This window comes from Protopterus annectens, chromosome 10.part0 (assembly GCF_019279795.1).
Source record: "Protopterus annectens isolate FY-2018-M chromosome 10.part0, PAN1.0, whole genome shotgun sequence".
NCBI lineage: Eukaryota > Metazoa > Chordata > Ceratodontiformes > Protopteridae > Protopterus > Protopterus annectens.
In genome coordinates, this window is record NC_056744.1 from 1,165,597,506 (window position 1) to 1,165,621,529 (window position 24,024).

The following is a 24,024-nucleotide window of genomic DNA, read 5'->3' on the forward strand; positions in this document are numbered from 1 at the left end:
TTAGTCGGGTTTCTCTATGGCTTGTCCTCTCTCTCCCCCTCTTCTTTTCCAAAAAAAAAAAAAAAAACTTTTCTTTCTCCTTATTTTTCTCTTTAATGATGCCAGAGAAACCCCAAGGTTTTAAAAAAATGCACTTCCTGTGGACGGAAGATTCCCTTGTCTGAAGCCCACGGTGAATCTGTTTATTGCTTGGGGTCTTCTCATCTTGAGGCCTCTTGCATGATTTGTCAGGCCTTCCACCCCCCCCAGGCTCTGGTGGACAGGAGGAGTAAGCTGGAAGTTTCCTGTCTCCTTCCGCCATCTAGGAGGTACAGTCCATGTCAGGGGCTCAACCCACTCCTAAGAGGCCTAACCAGACCCAGGAGAGCAGGAAGTGCTCTCCCGCGTATTTGTCTTTGGAGCCACCTAAAACGGCTCTGAAGCTGTGGGACCCAAGTTGGCATTATGCTTGGTTCCGACCTTTTCTCCTCCTCCCTGGTCACCCTCCATTGTCGTGGAGCCGAGTGACTTGCCACTGGCTCCTACTATGTTGGCGCCCAGCTCAGCTCCAACATTACAGGTTCAGAGACCTTGGTCCTGATCTCCCAAGAGATCCTCAAGACCCCTGTCATCAGCATCTTCCAGGTCTTCCCAAAGCCTTTCCTACAAGGATGTTGGCAAAATGATGAGGCAATTCCTTGAGGCCCAGATTCAGATGGAATTGTTTCCTGTTCGTCCACATCTGGATCTATGAGAGGTTCACCAGTCTGACCATTGGCTCCTTCTCCAATCTACGCTTTGGTTTTGGAGTCTTCAGTGCCGTTGGCCTCTGGTGCTGATGTGTTGGCGTCGATAGAGATCTCCTCTTCACCTCCGACGGTTTCTCCAACCTTCTTGTCTCCAGTGGTTTTGATGTTGAGTGTGTCTCGGAGTCGTAGAGTCAAGGTCATTTTTGGGGGGATGACGTCAGCTCCAAAGCTTTCAGAGCCTTTGCTTCCCCTTGGAGCTTTGGCCTGTGATAGCTCTACACCACCTCCGCCTTCGTCTTGAGCTCTCAGTGAGGTGTCCACTGCAGTGGCTTCTGTCCCAGTGGAGCAGCTGTCGGTAGTTTAGAGCCCTTCAGCTTTCGAAGTGGTGGAGAGGGTTCTCTCCCATTCAGGGAGACCCTTGGCACTCTGTGACATGGTACCTGCCCCCACCCATACTGGTCTGGTGCCAGAGGCCCCCATTATGCTGTGTGGACAGCTGGTCTCCCAAAACCTCCACTCTCTCCCCATAATGGAATCTCAGGCATCTTCTGATACCCCCCTGGAGCTTCCCATCAATGAGGTCCCTCGGACGAGGCTGTGTAGAAGGAGGCACATTGATTTCCTATGGAATCAGTTACCATGGACACAGATTTTGAGGAAAAAGGATCCCCAAAGTCACCACCTGATGATGTCTCCTTTCAAGGCATTTTAGAAATCCTGTGCCAGAGGGATGGTTAGGCAGCCCAAAACCCTTCCCTGGAGGAATTGGTGTTGTGGGAGGATTTAGGGTCCGGCCCGTCAACTACCTGGGTGTCCACCCCCAGCCAACGCACTGATCTAGCTGGTATCTTCCAGGGCTTGGAAGGAACTGGACACAGTAGAGCCAATCCTAAAACGAGCGGACAAGATTCTCAGTGTCCCCGCAGATAAGTTCTTTTGGGTCATGGGTATCTCTGTAGATGCCATGATTATTGCAGCCACCACCAGGAAGGAGCCTGCCCAGGAGGGCTCCTCTTTCCATCTCCCAAAGAGAGAATCTTGGGCATTGGACAGATTTGGCAAAAGGGTTTACACCTCTTCCACATTAACCTTGAGTGTGTCAAACTACTTGTCTCAATTTACGAGGCTACAAAGTGACTTAATAAAGGAACTTTCTAGCTTGATCCCAGGGTCCATGTCCACTGAGGATCAGAAAACATTTTCCTCCATACTGGCTACCCTACAGTCACTAGCCAGGGTCGTCCATGAGATTGATTTCCCGTGCTGTAGAGGTACCTCAAGGGCTGCCGGTTCGGGCAGTGCCATGAGGCATCATGCTTAGATGAGGCTGTGCAGTTTTGCAGAGGCTTTCAAACAAGCTTTTATTAACATCCCCCATGACAGCTCCACCTTGTTTGGACCAACTGTTCATGAGACTCTCTCCCGGAGTGAGAAGGATGGAAAGACCTTGTCTGCTGTCGGAATATGTTTCTCTACCCCACAAAGGACATTTTTCAAGAACCAGCGTGGGGTAAGAAAATCTGGTTTTGAAATTCGCACAGTCAGGGAAAATTTTCCCCCGGGGGAAAGGGGGAATAATCAAAATGGAAGACACCACTCATGCGGCTAAGGGGGTCAACAAAATCAGGGGTTGCAGGAAACCTCTTAGGACAAGCCCTTCCAGTGATCCTGACTGTCCTCCTCTGGAGGCAGTCGGGGGGGGGGTGATTCTCCTGGCACCCAGAAGCTTGGGATGCAATCACAAGTGACAAATGGGTCCTAAGGATCATATCTAGGGGGATACTTCATTCCCTTTCTGGAAATTCCCAAGAAGAACATTACCTCCCTGATGTTTCACCCAGTCAGAGGGAGGACGTGGCCCATGAAATAGAAAAGCTTTTGCAAAAAAGAGTCTTCCAAGAGAAGAGCCCCCCCAATCAATTTAGATTGGGCTTTTACTCCAGATTCTTTTTAGTACTCAAAAAGACAGGGGACTTGAGACCTATTCTGGATCTGACCTCTCTGAACAAATTGATAAAGCACATGAAGTTCAGGATGGTCACAATCCAGCCCATCCTGCCTCTCTTGAAGGCTGATGAATGGATGTGCTCTGTGGTCCTGAAGGACGTGACGTGTACTACCATATAAAAATGGACAGATGCTTCAGGCAATTCCTACGATGTTCATCGTGTTTCACTGTTGCAGTCATTACACTTGGGTTATCCTGCTTGCTGGCTACCCGCAGTCGGCCTGAATTCCAAAGTCTTGGTCAGGCGTCAGTTGCTGTCACCTCTTCCCTGACATCAGTGCGCCAGGGGTATAAAAGATGCAGCTGACGCCATTTTCTTCAGTCTTTCTTGCTGCGCAGTGCCCAAAGCAAAACAAATTCGCAAGTGCCGGTCGGCCGACTCCTGAGATTTTCGAAATTGAATTTCAGATCCGAAGTCTTCTATAAAGCTAAGTACTCCGTTGGGGAAGCTTTTTTATTGCTCCAGACCGATGTCAGAAAAAGTTAACAATTGTATTTCTTGTGGGAAGCAAATACCTCATAAGGATTTTCACTCTTACTGTATTCCTTGCCTAGGCCCTGACCACGACATTGCTAGTTGTCGGTTTTGTGCTAGATTTAACCAACACACTATTAAGCGTCGGTACGATTTTGCTTTTCATTACTTTGGCCGAAGGTTTAACTACATAATGCCGTTGGAACAGCCGACGACCGGAGTTCATAAATGCGCAAAGAAAAAGAAAAAGACAGGCATCCAAGGTCCTAAACCGACGATGAAGCCTCTTCTAGGCCAGTCGCCGGTTCGCCGGTTCTCAGTGATGCGCTTTCGCAGCTCCTGACACCCGCTACCTCAGAGCCACAGGCCGCCTCCGACTCCCACGTGGAGACAGCTAGGCCTCTGGATATTGAAGGTATTGGGCCTTCGGAAACTAATCCCTCAGATGGGTCCGGAGCCGCTGAGCAGGCATCGGCTTCTGAGGGTGTTTTCAGACCTACACAGCTTTATATCAAGCCAACTTCAGCATCAAAGACAAAGACTAAAACAGTTTTAAAGACAAGAAAACAAGTACAGCATTATCCAGGACAGACTTCCATGCCCAAGAAACAGATGCTCAAAATTGCTGAAGACCTAATTACTTTGATCAGGGGCTCCCATCCCATCCCCCACCTGATGAGAGGCCTAGGCAAGACACTGAATATGATTCCTTTGATCAGGTTTCCATTTCCTCTGACTCCTCTTCAGAACAGGGATACTCTATTCCTCCCTATGAGGATTCTGATGCTGAAGAATCTATTCCTTCAGCTTCTCCTCCTGAAGATTATTCATTTGGGGAACCTTGCATACCATGAGGGAGCATTTCCACTGGTAGAGCCAAGATTATTCAGGTTCTAAGAAAAGGCTCAGAGACTTTCTTTTACTTCCTCAGCACAGACCTCTTGCTATTCCTCCTGTTCTAGACATTGTAGATGTCTTTTCGGAGTCCAGCCTGTCTTCTGACTCTTTACCTCCTGCACCTGTTAAGCCAGACAGATACTACAGGGTTCCAGATTCTCATAAATTCCTATATAAGAACCCTGCTGCTGACCCAGAAACTATTTCACAGGGTCCCAAAGGGGTCAAAGCTGCTACTGCAAAAAACCCTGCCCCTCAGGTAGAGATTCTAGGGCACTGGACAGATGGGGAAAAAAGTTTACACTTCTGCTACCTTGGCTGTAAGGGCTTTAAATTGTCAGTTTCATATGCTTAAATATCAGCAATATTTAATGTCTCTGTTAAAACAGAAAATGTCGACAAATTCTGAATGTGCTGGGAACAAGGAATTGCAGGAATTATTGCATGCAGCTGAACAAGTGGGAAAACATACTTTCCAATGTGGTTATGATTCACTGGAGGCCTCTTGCAGGGCCGCTGTAACAGGCTCGGTCATTAGAAGGCATGCTTGGTTAAAAGAACAGACTCTGCCTGATCATGTTAAAGCAAAATTATTGGACGCTCCATTAGAGCACGATACTTTGTTTGGTGTTAGGCAGAAGAGGTGTTGAAGAAAATGGAGGATAAAGCTAAATCTATGCAGACAGTGAAGGATTTCTTACAGGTGCAGCCACCCAGATTTAGCAGGAACTGGCCTTCTAAAAACTGGTCCTTTCCCGTGTCTGACAGGCCACAAAGAGGCAGATACAGATGCCCTAGAGGCAGACAACAGCCCCAGGGCTCATACAGGCCCAAACAGTGTGGTGCTTCTACCTCCAAAAGCGGAGAAGACAAATCACAGCCATATAGGAAACGGTCCCAATGACTTCCCTCTGCCAATGTCAAGTATTTATCTTTTGGGAGCACCCTTAGGGGGAAAGCTAGCACTTTTTTCACAAAATTGGCACATGATTACCCAGGACAAATGGGTTTTAAATGTAATCTGTCAGGGCTACAGGTTCCACTTTCACACCCTTCCAAAGGCAAAAGGTATGCCGGACCTGCCACACAATCAGTGGGCAGAGGCACAAAACCAAGTTTCATCCCTCATGGACATGAGGGCTATTCAGCCAGTGCCACAACAAGAGCAGGGACAAGGATTTTACTCAAGACTTTTCTTAGTACCAAGAAAGGACAAAGCATGGAGATCGATTCTGGACCTGTCTATTCTAAATACTTTTCTGGACGTTCCGAAATTCAAAATGTTGACTCTGCAGCAGCTTCTGCCCATGCTGGGCAAAAAGGCTTGGCTTGTAACTTTGGACCTCAAAGAGGCATACCTGCATGTCCCAATCAGACAATCTTGCAGAAGATACCTCAGATTCATAGCTGGCTGAAAGCGCTACCAATTCTCTGCACTGCCCTTTGGCTTATCTACTGCGCCCAGGGTCTTCACAAAATGCCTGGCACCAGTAATTTCATTTTGCAGACAAAAAGGAATTCAAATATATCCCTACTTGGACAACTGCCTTACTCAAGCAGAGACCAAAGACATTCTACTAAAGCATCTGACGTTTGTAAAAAGATTACTAATTTGCCTAGGGTACACAGTAAATGCAAATAAATCAAAACTAGTACCCTGTCAAGAGATAATATTCCTGGGTGCAAGCTTAAATACAACTGCCCAGATGGCTTATCTCACACCAGACAAACAGAGGCATCTGACTTCTTACTTCGAAAACATGGCAACAAAGACCCAGTTATCTGCAAGAAAAATTCTGCAGGCTCTGGGCTACATGGCCTCCTGCATTCTGCTAACTCCATATGCAAGACTGCATATGAGAAAACTACAACGGTACCTAAAAAGTGTTTGGACTCAACATTGCCACAGCCTGGAATCATTACTTACCCTCATTCTTTGCCTACAACAGGAGTTTCGATGGTGGACACAGGCCCGTCACCACAACAAGGGACAGCCATTCACTTTACCCACAGCCAGGCAAACACTAACAACAGATGCATCAGATTATGCCAGGGGGCCCACATGGCAGGAAAATGTATTCAGGGCACATGGCCCCCAAGCCAAAGGCATCTACACATCAATCAAAAAGAGATGCTAGCTGTACAAAATGCCCTGACAGCCTTCAAGGACCTACTTCATCCAGGACAGCTGCTGATAAAGACGGACAACACCACAGTCATGTGGTACATAAACAAACAGGGGGGCACACATTCTTACCCCCTCTGCAGACAAGCCATGATTTTGTGGAACACAGCATTGACTTACCAAGTACACATGCAAGCACAATTCCTGCCAGGAAATACAAATGCTCTGGCAGACGAACTAAGCAGAAACCTCATGGACCCTCACGAGTGGAAACTAGATCCACAAATCTTCAGCATGATAACAAGGAAATGGGGATGCCCAGACATAGATCTTTTTGCCTCCCCTCACAACTGCCAACTTCAGAGATTCTGCACAAGGACCTATCCACAACATGGTAAATCAGTGCCTAAGGGCATTAGACCACATTCTACCAGGGCAGCAGCCACCTCAGCAGCCTTCCTCAGAGGAGTACCAACCATGGATATTTTGGAGGCTGCAACTTGGACTTCGGTGCACACTTTTACTAAGCACTACCACTTGCCTCTTTACTCTAAATCCAGAGCAGGCTTTGCCACTGCAGTCTTGCAGGGCCTTATAGCTACTCCTAATTCTATTTAGACCCAGCCGCCCAACCTCAGCTTTGGGATTCATCCCAAGTGTAATGGCTGCAACAGTGAAACACGATGAATATAGTACAATTGTGTACCTACCATAAATGTAGATGTTTGATTGTATTCACTGTTGCAGTCCAGGTTACCCACCATCCCCCTTTCTTTGCTGGGACTTATCTGTACTTCTCTATCCTATACAACCTATGTGGTGTATTTGCTTGTAGATGAAGGTATTGTTTATTTTAGTGCATGCTTTTATTAGCAATGTTTTTTAGCCTACCCTTTTGGGGGCACCTGACATCTGGGGCAAGAAAAACTAAAGAAAATGGTGTCAGCTGCATCTTTTATAACCCTGGTGCACTGACGTCAGGGAAGAGGCGACAGCAACCGACGCCGGACCAAGACTTTGGAATTCAGGCCGACTGCGGGTAGCCTGCCAGCAGGATAACCCAAATGTAATGACTGCAACAGTGAATACATTTGAAAATCTACATTTATGGTAGGTACACAACTGTACTTTTCATGCTGGGAGCCAGTCATTTCCAGTACAGGTAACTCCCAATGTTCATCATGCTATGCTGCTGCAGTCATCACACTTGGGTTATCCTGCCGTCAGGCGGTCCCGCAGTCGGCCAGAATTCCAAAGCCTTGGTCCAGCGTCGGTTGTCGTCGCTTCTTCTCTGACGTCAGTGCGGCAGGGGTATAAAAGAGGCAGCCGACGCAATTTTCTTCAGTCTTTCTTGCCGCGCGGTGCCCGAAGCAGAAGCAGTTCGCAAGTGCCGGTTGGCCAGCTCCTGAGATTTCTGAACAGAATTTCAGCCGAAGTCTTCTTTAAAGCTAAGTACCCCATTGGGGAAACTTTTCTTGCCTCAGTCCGATGTCAGACAAAGTTAATAATTGTATTACTTGTGGGAAGCAAATACCTCATAAGGAGTTTGTGGAAAAATACTGAAGTTCAACATATTTTGTATTCTGTATATAAAGGGTTAAGCAGAAAAATGTTCACTGCGTGCAAACTGAAATGTACTGGAATATGTTGATCACTGAGGAATGCAGAAGTTAATCTTAAACTGCTGATAAGGAAGTTAATGTTGCAAGAATAACTGTGGTACTAGCTGGTAAAAACAAGTAATCAAACTATCGCTTTCTGATGAATGTTCTGTGTGCTACGTGTGTGCACGTGCAGAAGGGTCTATAAAAGCAGAACTCAAAGTACAAGTAGCCAGACTGTTGGCATACTACTGTCATGTAGCAGGTCTCCATGCATGTAAAATAAAGCTGTTTTACTTGCTTACAAGAACTTGGTGTGATTCTTCCAGAATATGTTAGAAGAGTAAAATCTTTCGACATAACTGGCGCCCAACGTTGGGGCGGCCCCTACACGGCGTGAATCGAACAAAGAGAGGCTGAAAACTTGCGCAGGTGGAGAGAGATCAGGCTCTCCTCGAACGAAAGACCTCCGACTGAAACAGGTCGAAATTAGAGGCCAGTCACTCTTTCCAGATTCAATCCGTGAGGTGGCAGCGAAACAGGGCGGAGGAATCACAAAGGTAAGCAAAACGTTATTTTTTGTTTTTGATTGGAATTTTTGTCTAAATTTTAAGGGACTAGTCAAGGGAGAAATTTAATTTTCTCAAGTATAAGGAGTATATGTGAATAGATTCCATATACAAGAGATCTCAGGAACAGGAATAGTTTCTCGTAAGAGAAATGGGAACAGGAACCAGTTGCGCCAAAGGCGACGACAAAACTGAAGATGAAAAGTTTGTTTGATTTACATCCAAAGAACGTAAAATATTTAGATAAATGGAAAAAAGATCATGGGTTTAGTGGATGTTTAAATAAGTCAGAATGTCAAAATCTAGTAAGATTACTGCGCAAACAGGCAGGAAATAAGACAAGGAATCAAAAGAAGGTGGGGTTTCCCCAGGCACAGAAATGGCTGGAGGAAGCAAATAAGAGACATAGGGAACAAAATTCGAAAAAAGGGTGTGGTAATTCAAGTAAAAAAGATGTGTACTTCATTCAGAAGGAAGATAATGAAATTTCCACAGTCAGTCGTAGTCACCAGAATCCCTCGACCCCTCCCATCCAGCATCCAGACCCTGCACATGTTATCGAGGTGCCCCCTGACCAGGACCCACCACAATACCAGGCTTCGGTGGGTGACCCCCCCCGCCAAGTATTATATTACAGAGAGAGCCCGCCAACACTCTTGACTTACGCAGCGAAAGTATTAGGAGAGGAGGGCACTGGAAACTTAAGGAAAAGGTAGATCAGGAAGGAGAGGAATACCCGCTGATAGAAGTGGCAAATTCTCAAGCAGGGCAGAAGGCGAGGGTCCTACAATATTGGTCTACCGACCGTGGACCCGTGATGACATCCGAAAAGCGGTAGAGGGGATTCCCCATCCGAAAGTAGATATGCGTAAATTCCGTACAGACGTAGGGGGCATGAGAATGAGTTATAGATTAAACGCTGTAGAATTTGAACAAGTAATAAGGCAAATCCTAGGACCAGATTGGCACCTTATTTGCAGAAATTGGGACCCCCTGCTACCAGGGGAAGGAGGAGCCTTGCCTTTTAACTCCGAAGTGTGTAGAACCAGAATAAAGACTCTCTTAGATAAAATAGAAGAACATTGGAAGCCCAAGGCAGATTGGACTTGCATTAATCAATGCATTCAATCAGATGACGAAACCGTAGACAGTTATCTACATCGTCTCACACAATGTTTTGATGCTCATAGTGGGTTGATTAAGGTAGAAAATCAGGAAAATGACTCGCCCTATGAACAGCAATTGAAAAATGCATTCCTAAAGGGCTGCAAGACAGCCATTGGTAACTTTATACAAAAGCATATGATCACACACAGGACAGCGCGTCTGCAGCCCCTTATGGAGTATGCTAGACATGCTGAGAAATACCTGAAGGAAAAAAAAGATAAACAAGCTCAGACTTTTACAGTTAGTGCAGATGGAACTTTAATGTTAGTTCAAGGTTCCGCGAACCGCGGAAGAGGGCATGGCAGGGGAAGAGGACTAGGACGGGGAGGCGTAAGTCATTCCGAGGATTTCAAAGGTAGGCAAAAGAGGGGGGAATGTTTTAAGTGTGGTAAGAAGGGACATTTCGCCAGAGATTGCAGAGGACCGGAGAAACCGATGGCTGCTTCCGGTGGTACCACATGACTATATGACGGTCAGAAAGACGTAGATGGAGGGTATGAGGAAGAAGAAGAAATTGAGAATGGGGAAGTAGGTACAAGTGAAGACGATGGGTGGGGACAGGAAATGGCAGAAAATGAGGCATATCAAATGGTAAAGCTAACAGCACTAGCATCAACTATGCAATTGGAATCCCAACCAGTGATCACTTTGCAAGTTGAGGGCCGAGACATAGAATGCCTTTGTGACTCAGGGGCTTCACGAACGTTAGTCAGAAGTACTGCCATATCATCCGATGTTACTTCGGATGAATATGTGCTTGTAAAAGCAGCAAATGGTCGTAGTTACAAAGAGCCATTGTCCAAACCTCTGTGGTTTACCGACCCAGAGACGAACCAAACCATACGGTTCCGAGTAATAATTTCAAAAATATGCCCAGTAAATTTACTAGTAAGAGATTTAATGCAAGTGTTCGGCATAGCAGCCATCCCAACCTCCACTGGGATGGTGGCAAGGAGAATTGAACCAAATAGTGCAATGCTATTAGAGGGGCAGGGAGATCTACATTACTGGTATAGTAATGATTTGATAGAGACAGGCCCCCAGAGTGTAGTGACGGATCTTACAAATTTGGCATTAAGCAAATACAGAATAAAAAGTCCGAAGGTGTCAGATCCCTTACATTGCACGATGTATTACAGAAGATGTGCCGGACCTGATTTAGAATACGAAAAGAAATTTCTTAGTTTTAAAGTCACCAAACTAGTATTGCATAGCCTTTTTTGGGACACACTAGGTAATTCTGCAGTCACATGTAGCCTTACAAGGGATATGCAGCTGCTGTATAAGAATGAATTAACCACACATATTTCAGTCATGGAGGGTGAAGAAATGTCATGGTACCTCGTGGGTAAGAAAATAACTGAATGGGTAGGATGGACACCAGAACAGTTGGCAGGTAACGGCGTTCAGGTTCAAAAACTTAACTGGGTTACACAAGCCAGACCGACCGTGCACCTCTGGGAAGACGAACCGATACAATCCCCTGGGACATTATGACTATGTCTCCTTACCCCCATGGAGGAATCTCAATTGCAGACGATTCCAAACTCATTATGGTCACAGGGTCAGCACGATATCAGACTGATTAGAACGGCAGGACAGGTAAAGATTACACCCAAGTCAGAATTTAGACCTCATAAACAGCAGTATCCCTTGAGCAGAAAGACAGAGGAGGGCATTTTACCGGTAATCACAGCACTTTTGAAAGCTGGAGTATTAATTCCGTGCACAGACTCACCGTGTAATACGCCCTTATTTCCAGTAAAAAAACTGGATGGGACATGGAGGATGGTACAAGACTTACAGGCAATAAATGCCGCGGTGGTACCTCGGGCCCCCATGGTCCCGGATCCGTCTATTCTGCTGAACGATATCCTTCCAACGGATAACTACTTTTCTGTAATTGATATCAGTAATGCCTTTTTCTCCATTCCCTTGCAGGAAGATAGTAGATTTTGGTTTGCATTTACATTTATGGGCAAGCGTTATACCTATACCAGGTTACCGCAGGGATACTGCGAAAGTCCGACCATCTTCTCACAAGAGATGTCCACCAATTTGGCTCAGTTCCAACCCGCCCAAGGGTGCCACCTACTGCTGTATGTGGATGATATCCTCCTGGCCGCGACTACGGAAGAACTCTGTAAGTCCGAGACTATTCGACTACTACACTTTCTGGCACACGAAGGACATAAGGTAAATAAGTCTAAGTTACAATTTTGTAAATTAGAAGTACGTTACCTGGGTTATACTATCTCTGGGAAGGGCAAGCGATTAGATGACAGTAGAAAGAATGCTATTTTACAAGCCCCCATGCCAACTACAAAAAAGGAAATGATGTCCTTTTTAGGCATTACGAACTTCTGTCGTAGTTGGATTCCCAACTATGCCGAAGAAGTGCACCCGCTATCAGACTTAATTTTTGCAATACCGATGGTGGCAAAAGATTTGCTGCACTGGACAGACAAGGCAGTACAATCATTCACTAGAATCAAGCAACTGATAGCTGGGTCAGCGACATTGGGGTTTCCAGATTACAGTAAGACCTTTATACAGACTGTAGATTGCAAGCAGGGATTTATGACATCTGTTTTAATGCAAATGTATGGAGATAAGTTAAGACCATTGGCATTTTACTCTAGCAAATTAGACTCAGTAGCACGAGCATTACCACACTGTGTGCAAGCAGTAATTGCAGCTGCCCTGGTGGTACAAGCATCTGCCACGTTGGTATTGTTCCATGATCTTACGTTAAAAGTCCCGCACTCCGTAGCAGTCATCCTTCTGCAGGACAAGTTAACATTTCTGTCACCTAGCAGACATTTATCTTGTATGACTACGCTGTTATCACAGCCACACATGACAGTTGAGAGATGCACTACCTTAAATCCAGCGACATTGCTACCCGTTGCTGAAGACGGTATCCCGCATGTATGTTTAGATCTCATACATTCTAAAGTTCTACCAAGACCGGATCTTAAAGATCAACCCTTACTACATGCGGACTGGACACTGTTTGTAGATGGGTCAGCACGCAAAACAGAAACAGGCACCACGCAGGTAGGGTATGCAGTTACTACTGCAACTCAGATAATAGAGGCAAGACCACTCCCCGGGAACTTATCCGCTCAAGCAGCGGAACTGATTGCTGTGACAAGGGCATGTCTCCTTTCGGAGGACAGGAATGTCACTATCTATACGGATAGTCAATATGCTTTCTCTACGGTACATGTGTTTGCTCAGCAATGGAAAAATAGGGGGATGGTTACAACCTCGGGAAAAGATATCATGCACAAAGAACTAATCCTTGAATTACTCCAAGCCGTCCAATGGCCACGGGGTTTGGCCATCTGTAAATGCGCTGCTCATACCCGTGCTAAGGACCCGGTATCACTTGGTAATGCCCTAGCAGACAAAGCAGCCAAAGAGGCAGCTATGTCCAGTACCTTTTCACTTGAAACCACACCTACAGAATTACAACCAACAGATAAGTTTGATTTACAAACCTTACAAGTCATGCAGGAACTTAGCACAGTACAGGAAAAACAACGCTGGACTTGGTATGGTGTTAGACAGAACAAAGGAATCTATGTGGGACCAGATAATAAATATGTTTTGCCTACTAATCTTTTTAGGTATGCAGCACTAGTCGTGCATGGCCCTTCCCATCTGGGCCCTGCAGCTATGGTTAGAATTATCCACCTTACCTTTTGGACCAAGGGTTTCATTGCATATGCAAAACGTTTTTGTCTATCCTGCATAGTATGTGCTAAATACCATGGGGGAGGGGTCAGAGTTGCCCCGGCTTCATTTCCCACACCCCCCCCTATCCATTTCATACAATATGTATGGACTTCATCGAATTGACCCCGGCACAACTAAAGAAGTTTGTTTTAGTGATAGTAGATGCATTTACTAAGTGGGTTGAGGCTTTTCCGGTGACACATCCGGATGCTCAAACAGTGGCTAAAATTTTGGTCAATCACATCGTCCCGCACTTTGGACTTCCTACACGCATCTACTCTGACAACGGCACGCATTTTGTCAATCACATCATTCAAAAACTGTCTACAGTTTTCCAAATTGAATTGAAACACCATTGTGCCTACCACCCACAGTCAGCAGGGTTGGTGGAACGCCACAACGGCATTCTAAAAGGCAAGTTGAGAAAACTCATGGCGAGACACATCAGTCTTGGATTACCTGTCTACCTCTAGCCCTCCTTTCCATGCGGACAACTCCCACCTCAAAAGGAGTCACCCCATTTGAGTTATTGTACGGAGACGTGATACGTCCGCAGTGGCAAAACTTGTTGCCTGCGGAACGTGAGGGGGATGAGGAGATAGCAGATTACATGAGAAAAATGCTGACCAATACTAACAGCTGTTTAACGAATGATTATTTTTCAGGTTCAAGAGACGACAAAATCACGGAAATAAGACCCGGCGACTGGGTCTGGGTCAAGATCATTAAGCGCAAGAACTGGGCATCCCCCAAATGGGAGGGCCCCTACCAGGTGTTGATCGCAACTCCAATGGCAGTTCGGATTAAAGAAAGGTCCTCATGGATCCACCTAACGCATTGTAAAATTGTAAAACATTTTAAGTTAGATAAAAACTTGAATCCCCGTGAGGAACAAACAGACAGCAGTAACCATGAAGGACAATAATGAGAATAAGAGAAAATGGTTCTATTGCAATATTTTATTGTTTATAACTATTGTGATTGTAATATTTCTGTTTTGGCCATTTCTGTTTTTTAATGAAGCTAGCCATTCAAAAACAGACAAACACACCAGCTGGCATCCAAACTTTAATACATATCAAGCGATTAAATATGCATATGCATCCTCAATGAATGTCTCAAATTGTTGGGTATGTACTGCAATACCTACTGTACATAGTGGCTTAATGTTAGGGACAGCCCTCTGGGAACAAATGATACTTGGAATAATTTGTTGTTTGAAACCACAGAAGTACCACTGAGAGACAAGGTGGCTGCCTCTTCTGGGGCCAAAACGGAACAGTGTGTTTTCAAAAGATTGGAAAAGTTAAGGTGGGGCTGAGCCAATGTAATTTGACAATAGTTCATAATTGTACCCTAGAAGGGCAGTGTGAGACCAAGTTTGGAGCTATAAAAAAAGACATCAATGTAAACGATACTAGTTTTGATGTAAAAATGCTGTATGTATATGGCCTGTTATTTAAGGGGCTAAAGCCAAATGGGAGTTATGAATTTCCAACCAATATTACCCTCAAAACGAATGATTGTTATTTTATTTGTGGTAGGAAAGCATATAAATGGTTACCATATGGCTGGTCAGGAAGTTGTTTTTTGGGATATCTGATACCAGCTATCAGACATGTGAATGCATTACCTCAAGGTAAAATACGAAATGCACGTTCTCTTAATAAACCTATTAATCCCGTAGGTAACATTGATGCATCATGGATTTATCACCATGACTTGGCACACGTCAGCAGCAAAGGACTCTCACATATGGACCTAGGTGATGATGTAATTGCTTGGGCTGGTATTTTGCCAGCGTATGGGACAGTAAAATCCATCTGGGAACTGAGAAAACTGTCAAAACTGTTAGAGACTCTGAGTAATGCGACATTTTCAGTGCTAGAATTGGTGATGGACGAATTAACGGCGATGAGAACAGTAGTGTTGCAGAACCGTATGGTGCTCGATTTCACCCGAGCGGCGAAGAGAGGTACTTGCGCTCTCATACACGAGGAGTGCTGCTCGTTCATTCCTGATAACGAGCATGAAATCCAGAGTCATCTTGAAATAATTCAACAAGTTTCTGAACTGACTAAACCTTGTCCAAACCCCTTGACTGACTTTTTCCAAAACCTGTTTGGAAACTGGGGTTCTGTGTTAATGAATATCTTAATTGCTGTATGTGTTGGTGCAGTCATATTTTTGCTGCTTGGCTGCTGTTGCATACCATGTATCAAAATGATAATATCGAAGGTTATCTCTGCCAGTGCTACAAAAGCATATTTTTCTGATTATGAGAAGGTATAAAACGTATCTGGGATTGTGTAAAATAAACAGTATACAAAATGTAAGGGGGGAAATGTGGAAAAATACTGAAGTTCAACATATTTTGTATTCTGTATATAAAGGGTTAAGCAGAAAAATGTTCACTGCGTGCAAACTGAAATGTTCTGGAATATGTTGATCACTGAGGAATGCAGAAGTTAATCTTAAACTGCTGATAAGAAAGTTAATGTTGCAAGAATAACTGTGGTACTAGCTGGTAAAAACAAGTAATCAAACTATCACTTTCTGATGAATGTTCTGTGTGCTACGTGTGTGTACGTGCAGAAGGGTCTATAAAAGCAGAACTCAAAGTACAAGTAGCCAGACTGCTGGCATACTACTATCATGTAGCAGGTCTCCATGCATGTAAAATAAAGCTGTTTTACTTGCTTACAAGAACTTGGTGTAATTCTTCCAGAATATGTTAGAAGAGTAAAATCTTTCGACAGAGTTCCATTCCTGTTGTATTCCTTGCCTAGGCCCAGACCACGACGTCTCTGGTTGTCGGTTTTGCACTAGGTTCAATAAACGCACTATCAAGCATCAAGCTGATATCGCCCGACATTATTTTGGTAGAAGATTCTATTATATTATGTCGTCGGAGCATCCGACAACAGCTATGTACAAAAAATGCAAGGGCAAAGACAGGCAGCCTAGGCCTAGACAAGATACCGAGGTCTCGGTTAGGCCTGCCGCCAGATCCCCGGTACTCGGTGAGGTGCCTACGCAGCCCCTGACTACCGCGGATTCAGAATATTCGACTACCTCTCAGAGACTACCGGGCCTCTGGAGCCCGATCCTCCTCAACAGGCGGACGCCAGCACGGCTGGCGACCCGGATACTAGAGACAGACCTTCAGCTTCCGAAGGTGTATTTAAACCGACGACTCTCTCGGTTAAGTCCTACGCTAAGCTAAAAGCGATAACTAAAGTTAAAAAAACGGGTCCACAGACTACCTCGCAGGCCCCTATGCCTAAAAAACAGATGCTCAAAATGGCGGAGGACCTGATCACCCTTATCAGAGGTTCACAACCGCCTCCTGACAAAAGGCCTAGACTGAAGGAAGAATACCCTCCTTCTGACCAGGAATCCATTTCCTCAGCAGGCTCAGAGGAACAGGATTACCCCTTCCCTTCTTATGAAGACTCTGATGCAGAAGAGTCTATCCCCTCTGTTTCTCCTCCTGAAGACTTTTCTTTTGGAGAAACTCTGCACACCATGAGAGAGCATTTCCACTGGGAAGGCCAACATTATTCTGATTCCAAGAAAAGACTCCGGGAGTTTCTTTTTCTTCCTCAACATAGACCCCTAGCTATTCCACCAGTCTTAGACATTCTGGATGATGTTTATAATGAATCTAGCCTAAATCCAGATTCTATACCACCAGCTCCAGTCAAGCCTGACAGATATTACAGAGTTCCTGACTCTCATAAGTTTTTGTATAAAAGCCCTCCAGCAGACCCAGAAACCATTTCCCAGGGTCCCAAGGGGGTTAAGGCCTCTACAGCAAAAAATCCTCTTCCTGCTGAAAGAGATTCCAGGGCATTAGAAAGATGGGGGAAAAAGGTGTACACGTCTGCCACTTTAGCCATGAGGGCATTAAACTGCCAATTCCACATGATTCAATATCAGCAGTACCTGCTTACTCAGTTAAAGCAGAAAATGAGCCCTCAAACAGATCAACCAGATTTCAAAGAGATACAAGATTTGTTGCATGCAGCAGAGCAGGTGGGAAAGCATACCCTACAATGTGGTTTTGATTCTTTGGCGGCCTCATGTAGAGCAGCTGTTACAGGATCTGTTATACGTAGGCATGCTTGGCTAAAAGAGCAAACTTTGCCAGAACATGTCAAAACAAAGCTACTGGATGCTCCACTACAAAGGGATGCATTATTTGGTGTCAAGGCAGAGGAGGTTTTAAAGAAAATGGAAGAAAAAGCAAAATCAATGCAAACAGTTAAAGATTTTTTGCAGGTACAACCTCCATGCTTCAGCAGAAACTGGCCATCAAAGAACTGGTCCTTTCCTGCTACAGACAGACCCCAAAGGGGCAGGTACAGACGCCCTAGGGGCAGAGGCCAGACACAAGGCCCCTTTAGACCTAGACAGTGGCAAACAACATCTCAAAGAGGGGGAGATGACAGATCTCAACCCTTCAGGAAGCAAACACAATGACTTTCCTCTTCACCTGCCAAGCAAGATTGCCCAGGCAGCACCTATAGGAGGAAAACTGACTCTTTTCGCACAAAACTGGCACATCATAACAAAGGACAAATGGGTTTTGGATATTATTACCCGAGGCTACAAATTTCACCTACACACTTTACCACGGATGAGAGGCATGCCAAATCTGCCAACAAACCAATGGGCAGAGGCACAAAGACAAGTTACAGCCCTCATGGACTTGAAAGCAATTCAGGAGGTACCCATCAAAGAGCAAGGTCAAGGTTTTTACTCACGACTGTTTCTTGTACCAAGAATGGACAAAGCCTGGAGACCCATCTTAGACCTTTCAATTCTAAACACTTATCCGGAGATTCCCAAATTCAAAATGCTCACTCTACAGCAACTTCTTCCCATGCTGGGCAAGGAGTCTTGACTGGTAATGTTGGACCTCCAAGAGGCATACCTGCATGTCCCTATCAGACAAGATTGGAGAAGATACCTCAGATTTTTGGCAGGTACAACGCATTATCAATTCTCTGCATTGCCCTTTGGCTTATCTACTGCGCCCAGAGTATTCATGAAATGCCTGGCATCAGTAATTGCATATTGCAGACAACAAGGGATTCAAATTTATCCATATCTGCACGACTGCCTGATCCAAGCGGACAGCAAAGACATCCTACTACAGCATCTGGCTTTTGTAACAAAATTGCTAAGTTGCCTAGGGTACACAATAAACAAAAAGAAGTAAAAGCTAATACCCTCACAAGAAATAATTTTCCTGGGTGCCAGCTTGGATACAACGACCCAGATGGCTTACCTCACGCCAGACAAGCAAGAACAACTGTCTCAATACTTCAAAAAGATGGCAACTTTTACCCGGCTCACTGCAAGGAAATTCCTGTAGGCATTGGGGTACATGGCATCCTGCATTCAACTAATTGCATATGCAAAGCTACATATGAGAAAGCTACAATGGTACCTGAAAAGTGTATGGTCCCAGCACAGGCGCAGCCTAGAAACAAGTATACCTCTCATTCCCTGCCTTCAAAAAGAGTTTCTCTGGTGGGCTCAAGCATTCCAAGCAAACAAGGGTCTCCCTTTTGTACTACCTCCAGCAAAGCAAACCTTGACAACAGATTCATCAGACTACGCCTGGGGTGCACATATGGCAGGACAATGCATACAGGGCAAATGGTCTGCAAACCAAAGGCATCTGCACATCAATCAAAAGGAGATGCTAGCTGTACAAAACGCACTAACAGCCTTCAAGGACTTTTTGCATCCGGACAACTTCTAATAAGGACAGACAACACCACAGTAATGTGGTACATAAACAAACAAGGAGGAACTCACTCCTACCCATTATGCAGGCAGGCAATGGCCTTGTGGAACACAGCATTAGCTTACCAAGTACAGTTGCAAGCACAATTCCTGCCAGGAAAGGAAAATTTATTGGCAGACGAATTTAGCAGAAATTTGACAGATCCTCACGAATAGAGACTACACCCACGAGTATTTGCAATGATAATTCAAACATGGGGCCCACCAGACATAGATCTGCTTGCCTCAACCAGCAATTGCCAACTACAAAAGTTTTGCACAAGGACTTATCCCCTGGCTAAAGTGGATGCCCTTTCATTCAGTTGGGCAGCATTGTCAGTCTACGCCTTCCCTCCTCTGCCTCTACTGACAAAGGTACTACTGAAAGTCAGATCAGACAGACCACATATGATCCTCATTGCTCCGGACTGGCCACGTCAGCACTGGTACCCGCTATTACGAAACCTGACTCACAGCCCTCCATGTATCTTACCTCAATTCCCCAAACTCTTAACTCAACAAAACTCTCAGATCCTTCACAGCCAACTCAGAACCTTAAACCTAGCTGCATGGAAGATACCTTAAATTACCAATCTACTCTCCTCTCAAAGGATGTCCTGAATGTCATTCTGGAGGCCCAGCACCAGAAAAACTTATTCAGACAAATGGAAACGTTTTTGTGCATGGAACCAGGCCAAGGGTCTAGATCCTGGCATCCCAAACATTCCACAAATACTCCAATATTTATCTGAGATGCTACACAAAGGACTTTCTTTTTCATCTATAAAGATCTATGCTTCAGCAATTTCAGCTCATTATGATACGGATCCTTCCATTTTCTCTCACCCTTTACTAAGGCAGTTTTTCAGAGGGGCAAAGAACATAAGACCCCCCCAGAAAACCACCAATTCCATCATGGGATCTAAATTTTGTCCTAGAAAAACTAACTCTTCCTCCTTTCGAACCTGCCTTTACAGCGGATCTACAACATTTATCATGGAAAACAACTCTACTAATGGCAATCACCTCAGCACGCAAGGTCTCAGAATTGCAGGCGCTTATGGCAGTGGAACCTTTCCTCATTTTCCATCAGGACAGAGTGTCTTTAAGAACCAACCCTTCCTTCATGCCAAAGGTAGTTTCCAGTGTGGCTCTCAATCAGACCATACACCTGCCCACCTTTTATCCTAACCCACAGAATAAAGGGGAAAAACTCCTTCACTCTTTGGACATTCACAGACAGCTACATTACTGTTTGGACAGGACAAAGACCTTCAGAAAATCTGACCAACTTTTTGTATCCTATGCAGCAGGGTCAGAGGGAAAACCTATTTCCAAACAAACCATCTCCAAATGGATAGCTCATTGTATCCGCTTTTGCTACTCTCACCATAGGAAACCAGTGCCTGCTAACATTAGGTCTCATTCTACCAGGGCTACAGCAACCTCAGCAGCTTTCCTCCGAGGAGTCCCAACAAAGGACATTCTGGAGGCAGCCACCTGGAGTTCAGTACACACCTTCACCAAACATTACCACCTTCCTCTATACTCATAATCCAGGGCTGGCTTTGCCACTGCAGTTCTACAGGGCATCCTGGCTGAGCCAAACTCAGTATAGCTCCTTCCACCCAACCTTAGCTTTGGGACTCAACCCAAGTGTGATGACTGCAGCAGCATAGCACGATGAACATAGTACAGTTTTGTACCTACCGTAAATGTAGATGTTCGAGTACATATGCTGCTGCAGTCCAGGTTACCCTCCCTCCATCCCCACTTTCTAGCAGTGATTTCCTTTATCTACAGGTTCATCAACCTTCTGGATACATATCTATATGGTGTATTTGCTTACAACTACCATTGTTTTTCCTCTAAAGTATGTTTTGCAAACCACTTATTTTGCCTTACTAGATCGGGGCACCTGACATCTGGGGCAAGAAAAACTGAAGAAAATGGCGTCGGCTGCCTCTTTTATACCCCTGCCGCACTGACGTCAGGGAAGAAGCGACGACAACCGACGCCGGACCAAGGCTTTGGAATTCTGGCCAACTGCGGGACCGCTTGACGGCAGGATAACCCAAGTGTGATGACTGCAGCAGCATATGTACTTGAACATCTACATTTATGGTAGGTACAAAACTGTACTTTTGGTCTCACCACAGCCTGCAGGGTGTTCACCAAATGCTTGGCAGTAGTGCCAGCGCATCTCAGAATGCAGGGCTTCCAAATTTTTCTGTATCTGGACGACTGGCTTCTGATCGTTCCAACCAGGCGTCTACTCATTCAAGCCAGAGACTGCTTACTACAGCTGGCCCCAACTCTAGGGATAACTATCAGTATGCAGAAATCCTGGTTGGATCCGGTTGAGGTCACAGATTTCATTGGGGCTTATCTGACCACAAGGACATCCTGTGTGTATCTGGTGACAGACAGGGTAACGAATCTAAGAAGTCATACCAGACAAATTCTAACCATACCTCAGCCTCCAGCCAGTTTAGTTCTCAGGCCACTGGGTTCAATTGTGGCCAATTCTCCTGCCCATGCCTCATTTCCACATGAGGATATTGCAATGGACGTTAGCAGTTCAGTGGTCACTACTCATGAATCCTCTCAGTTTTACCATAAAGCTGTCACTAGTGTGCAAGGAATCTCTGCTTTGGTGGCTTCTCTCCGCAGACATTACTCAAGGATGTCCATTCATCCTTCCATCCCCAAATGCCATGTTGACCACAGATGTCTCCCAGCTAGGGTGGGGAGGCATTATGTGGGTTGAACAGTCCAAACCACATGGATGTCCCAGGAGACCAAGTTGCATATAAGTTTACTGGAAATAAGAGTGGCCAACAGCTTTCTACCTCTGGAGACTATTGCATTTCAAATGGACAACGTGGCAGTAGTTTGGTACATCGGCAAACAGGGAGGAACTAGGTCCTACCCCCTATGTCGAGAAGCAGTGAGGGTTTGGCAGTAGGTGAGCTCTACCAATCCTTTCTGGTAGCAATGCACATTCCAGGGTAGTCAGACATATTAGCAGAGCGGCTCAGTTGAGTATTACTGATGCCTCACGAGAGTGGTCTCTAAATCAGTCAATGGCAGACATAATCTTCCACAAATGGGATCTCCCCCCTGCTGCGATCTGTTTGCATCCCCTTTCAACAACAAATGCAGCAGGTACTTTGCCTTGATCCCTCCTCAGGGACACTCTTGTCCATGCTTGGCCCCCTGGTCTTCTCTATGCCTTTCCTTCTAAACCACTAATTCCCAGGTTTTTACAGAAAGCTTTCAGGTTGCAGAGCAAAGTAATCTTCATTGCTCCATTTTGGCCTTGACAAACCTGGTTCACTTTCCTTTGGTGTCATCTGGTTTGGCCTCCGATGAGGTTTGATCCGGTCCCAGATCTGCTCTCTCGCCCATCAGGCTATCCCCATGTGGACATACAGGGCCTGAAGCTAACCACATGGCTTCTTCGCTTCCAATGATGGCAAGATATCTCAGGCTTTCTTCCCCTGTTCGAGATATTTATGGTAACCTCACATAGTTATCCAACACAGAATATTTATAAACGCAAGTGAAAGTGGTTTTCTATTTGGGCTGAGCAAAGATAGATAGATCCTTTTACAACACCAGTGGTGATAGTACTTGACTTTTTGGTTCTCTGTTCAGTGTTAGAGATAGTTATTCTACAGTCAATGTCCAGTTAGCAACCATATCCAGTTTTCATTTTGGCTTTGATTCCTTATCCCTTGCTTCTTCTAAGCTTTGTAAAGCTTTTCTTGGGGGCATTTTCCTGGTCTGACCTCCAGTGAAATATCCTACCCCACTGTGGGATCTAATGATGATTTTGCAAGCTTTGGTCCACTCGCCCTTTGAGCCTGCAGCTACAGTGGATTTGAAATTCCTTTTTTGGAAACTTTTTCTAGTGGCTATCATGTCTGCAAGAAGAGTGTCTGGACTTCAATCCCTTTCTTCTAAATTTCTGTACATGATTTTTCACAAGGATAGAGTTAACTTGCACACCAATCCTTCATTTTTACCCAAGGTGGCTAAGGAAGGGAACATTAATCAGTCCAGCAGTCTTCTAGTCTTTTTTCCCAATTATCAAAACAAAGGTGAATTGTACCCTCCTTCTGCTTGATGTTCATAGACAGCTTTGGTTTTATTTACATAGAGCCAAGCCCTTTAAGACGTCTGATCAGTTGTTTGCATCTTTTTCAGGTAGAAAAAGAAGTAGATCTATTACCAAATCCTCACTAGCCAAATGGTTGAAAGACTGTAGTCCTTTTTTTATTCTTCCAAAATTGTTCCCTTACCAGGGCTTATTAAGGCCCACTCCACAAGGTCTATGACTGCTTCTCAGGCTTTACAAATTGGACATCATATCCAGGAGTAGAACTGCTTTTGGATGTACTGTTTTCCAGAATATACTTCCATGAAGGCCACCCTGGAACCTAGTAGCTGGGGACTCTGTCTCACAGGTTAATGAAATGAAGAGGACAGTATCAGATAAAGAAGTTATGTTCTTATCATAGTGTTGCATCTGTGTTGTCCATCTTCATTTCCATTAACCTTCCCATCCCCCATCCCCCTATTCTAGGCTTTGGGAAGCTTGGTTGAATATTCAAAGGAGTTTCTATTCCTTATGTTGAGCTCCTGAGTTTGGTAATTGTAGAGTTGTGTAACTGCTAAAATGTAAACATGTTTAGGTGCCATATCTTCTCTGGCAAACTCCATCTGAGGTAAGTTGGGGGAGAGGGGCATTGTGGGTATAGGGAGGAGCTCAAGTAAAAAAACAGCCGATTGGTTCTAAGGATTGGAACCAATACTCACAGGTTAATGAAAGTGAAGATGGACAACACAGATGGAATGTTACGCTAAGAACATAACTTCTTTTTAGAACATTTACTTTTGGATTTG

The 24,024-nt window shown here is 45.0% G+C and overlaps 1 protein-coding gene across 2 annotated transcripts in view; it reads left to right on the forward strand.

Annotated features, from left to right (window-relative positions):
• The window catches only part of NSUN4 (NOP2/Sun RNA methyltransferase 4), a 561,732-nt gene that overhangs the window by 537,109 nt on the left and 599 nt on the right, over positions 1-24,024 (forward strand). The window lies entirely within an intron of this gene.